Source organism: Odontomachus brunneus, unplaced genomic scaffold (genome assembly GCF_010583005.1).
Source record: "Odontomachus brunneus isolate Ranch 3 - 2012 unplaced genomic scaffold, Obru_v1 Obru_scaffold_231, whole genome shotgun sequence".
Taxonomy (NCBI): domain Eukaryota; kingdom Metazoa; phylum Arthropoda; class Insecta; order Hymenoptera; family Formicidae; genus Odontomachus; species Odontomachus brunneus.
Genome location: NW_022639681.1, coordinates 176260 through 180784, shown reverse-complemented (window position 1 = coordinate 180784; position 4525 = coordinate 176260).

Genomic DNA, 4525 nt, shown 5'->3' with positions numbered 1-4525 from the left:
CCCTCGCCCGCGCGCGCGGTGACCCCCCCGGTGACGTCATACCCCTCTCGCCCGCGGTACCCCCCGCCCCTCACCACCCCTCGGAGGACCGTGGGTTAGAACCCCTATATAATACCTACTATCGACATTTTCGAAAATATTGGTTTTCCCTTTTGAAGATTGAGGGCGTCAGTTATACATTAAACTTACCTGGTATTGAATTTTAAAAAGCTCTTCTAAGAATGAAAGAAAATTAAAACCAATACTTACCTGCTACTATAGTCTAAATGTAACTTCTTTAAATGTATTATAAAGATTAAAAAACATGCATAAGACATGAGGCGTATACTTATTACATGTATTTTACATGTGAGCAGATACAGCTGATGAACTGACTGACATCTACAAATTCTGTATGAAATTGATTCTCAAACTTACCTGCGAGTTTATATGGTTCTTTTAATTATTAGGTTCTTGGTTTTTATTAATAATTCGCAAGTGAGTTCAAGCACCAGTTCCTTATAGTATCTGTAGATGTCAGTCACCTCAGCAGCCATATCTTCTCACATGTAAGATTCATCTTTAAAATAATAAAGTAGACGCCTTATGTTTTTTGAATATTTTTTAATCTTTATAACACATTTAAATCAGTTGTATTTATACTGCAAGAGCAGGTAAGTATTGGTTGTGCCACATAGCATACATTTGTAGATGTCAGTCAGCCCAGCAGCTATATCTGCTTACACGTAAGATCGAATCGGTCTGTCCAGAATCGGCGTAGCGGAGTATAATACATTTAAATAGTATAATATTTTAACATTTTAATAGTATAGTACATTTAATTCAGTTGTATTTATACTGCAATAGCAAGTAAGTATTGGTTTTTACTTTCTTCTTTTTACAGTATAAGAAGAACTTTTTAAAACTCAATATTAGGTAAGTTTAATTTTAAACTAACGCAATCATTGGTCAAAGGAAAAAACCTTCAAAAATGTCGATGAACCCAAAAAATATTGTTCTCTTATTACAACAAAGTTTTAATCGTCCAGAATACAATCTGGAAACAGTAATTATAGAAGAAAAAAGATTATTTGCTCTTCATTTAGAGAATTTAATCAAAGAATCTGTTGACACCCAAATATTCTTTGAAAGTTTTGATAGCGGAAAAGTCACAGGCAAGGGGACTCACAGCAAAAACCTCCCGAAAAGTGAGAGGCAAGGGGACTCACTTTTAATAAAGCACCCCAATGGGAACAAAAAGCTACTACGTCCACGTCGTTGTTCCTGGGTTATGCTAAAAGTAGTTCAAAAAAGAATTTCTGATTCGTAATCAGCGAGGCTAAATACCCCTAGATATCATGTTTCATAGAAATTCTTAAAAAAAATGAAAATCCGTCCGCTATACTGGATCCGCCATTTCGAATTTTCGAAAACTGACTTTAGATTCGTAATCAGCAAGGCCAAAAACCCCTAAATACCATGTTTCATAGAAATCCTTAAAAAAAATGAAAATCCACCCGCCATATTGGATCCGCCATTTTGAATTTTCAAAAACTGATTTCAAATTCGAAATCAGCGAGGCCAAAAAGCTCTAGATACCAAATTTCATACAAATTCTACAAACAGTTTGTAAAGTACCTCTTACCCCCCCGCCGAAATTTGTAGGGGCGATTTCTACCCCAAAATTCGTTTTTGGGGAAAAACAAAAAAATACGTGTTTAATAGTTTTTGAAGAACTACTTGTATGCGCAGTTTCAGGAAAATCGGTGATTATCACTTCCCTAGTGTTACTTGTCAGTAAGATTTTTAAATAGTTTAACAATGTTCAAAGTTTCAGTATTATGAACAAGCTTTCTGGTTTGGTTCGTGTTCATAAGGACGCATTGCCTCTAAATCTTCATAATAATGTTGTGTACAAGTTGGAGTACAATGACTGCGACTCGTCTTACATTGGTCAAACGGGCAGAAAGCTCTTTACTCGTGTATCTGAGCATAAGCGATTACCTCGAGACCTTACATCGCATCTCTCTGTTGTCCAAGAGCACCGTGTTGAGTACGACCATAAATTTAAATGGGATAGCGTCAAAGGTTTTACATAAGAAACATCTATTTTATAAAAGAATTATTGCGGAGATGATTTTTATTAAAATGTAGACGCACGGACTGAATTCTCAGACTAATACTGAGAGTTTAGGAAAGTGTTATAATACGTTGCTTGGTTTGACTTGAATTGTTTTTCGTTTTCAATTCGTACCAAGTAAATATAAACACATAATTCTGTATTGTTTGCGACATTCGGAGGTACACGTTCATTAGCTCAATATCTCACTAGAACTCTACTATCTTTTATTGAAATATATATCATTATTTTTTCTTCACGTTTGGTTTGGTTACTCTATCTTAATACGTTTTTTTAGATGATTACACCACAGCACCTTAGTACGTGCGATGGAGTAACCAATCTTAGAATAAATTACTAATATCTTCCAGGAAAAATTTCTTTGTCTAAATGATTATTTACGTTGATGCTTCCGAATCCCGTAGGCAAAAACTTGTAGCGACAGTTTCTTTTTTTGTAACAACCATTGTAATACCAACTATTGCGACTTTTTTATTTTTGCGACACTTAAATATTATTTGTAATCACTGAAGAGGGTCTATGAAATTAGACTGAAACGCGTTTGATAATTAATAAATTTCGTCTCATTGTGAGATTGGGTACTATTTTTTAATAGTTTTAATAGCAGTATTCAACCTGTGCTTGAACTCTTATTGTCCTTTATGTTAAATATTGATATACTTAGGAAGAGTTTTTAGTTTTTTTAGTTTACATATAATCTATTAAACCTTGATATGTCTCAAAGCGTAATTCTTTCTGATGAGCTTTGCAGTAATCTGTTCTATCTTTTCCAATTTTTATATAATTATCTACAAGCCATTGTTGGAATAAGCGTCGTCCTGATAAGAAAACATTAAAGTCTTCACGAATAGCCATGCGATACTTTACATATTTCCCTCTAGTTATTCGTCTATTACTATTTAATTTTGTTAAATGACGATGCCATCCTTGAGTACCATATGGATAAAACAATGGATATATCCATGGTTTAACGTTAGGATCCATAATACTAACTTTCTGTAAAGTTTTAGTATTCTTATTACGTATTATAACATATGTTTCTGGAATTTCTCCATCAGCAGTAGTAGACAAAATAGCAGCAACCTTATTCGTTCATTGCGCATTATATCGACGTCGATCTATTCTTTTAAGGTAAATAATAATTGTAATTCTGGTAACAATTCAGATGCTGATTGTCGCCGATTTTCTATTTCCTCACCTATCATTTGATATGATTGAGCAAATAAATTAATTTCGCGCATTATATGTTCAAGATTCTGTACAATTTCAAAATCTAAATGTTCATTTTGATTAAGATAATGATCTATTGCTTCATTTGAATCTACAATAAAAAGTTGATCGTACGTTGGATTTTCATTTTGTGCAGCATATAATGCTGTATTAATTTGATAATAAATTTGTCCTTGTATTTTAAAACAGTAAGGACCAGGTCGCCTTCCTCGAAAATTAATCAAATTAGCATTAAAAGATGCAAATAAAAATGAATTATTATAATTACGAATATGTCTTAAATACGCAAATAAAAATGAACTATTATAATTACGAATATGTTAGAAAAAGTAATTGGATTTTGAATCCAATGTTTATTTGACTGCCATCAAATAAACTAAGAAGAAAATGTGGAAGTTCAGGCAATGGTTCCAAGTATACCACACCGTGATTGTAACAATCGTGAAATGAATTTCCTTTATTAGATATTTTTTCAGCTGCAAAATGCTTTGCGTTACAATGAATACAAGATACATCCATAGGACCAATATAAAATTCACTTATTTCATTAATTAATGTACTATTAATATTTAAACAAGGATGATTTTTTATTTATGATCTATTGTGATTGATATTCTGCACGTTTTCATTTCAACAATAAAATATTTTCTTTTACTATATTCAACAAATAATTACTGGAATTGCTGCTTGCTGCTTCTCTTACAGCCTGCCGTCGACGACGTTGATTTTCTATCTATTGTTCATGACGTTGTTGAAGGTCTACTTCTTCTTCTATACTATACGTTCTATCTTACATCTGGGCATTTTATAAAAATATTTATTATATATATAAAATTAATACATATAATATGTACTAAATATTACGTGTTATTAAGTTTTTTTTAATATATAATAATATAAAATAAAAATCTCAATAAATGTAAGCTGAAAATTAAATTTAAATATAAAATATTTATAATTCTAAACATAAATATGTACAATCATCATTATCGTCATCGTCATCGTCATCATTATCATCATCATCATTATCATCATCATCATCATCATCATCATCATCATCATTAACAACAACATCATCGTCATCGTAATAATAAATAATATTGATTAATTTATTATTAATGGCGCAGGAACAGAAATGAGAGAAGCAAAATGTGAAAATGCAGAACAGGAGATAAA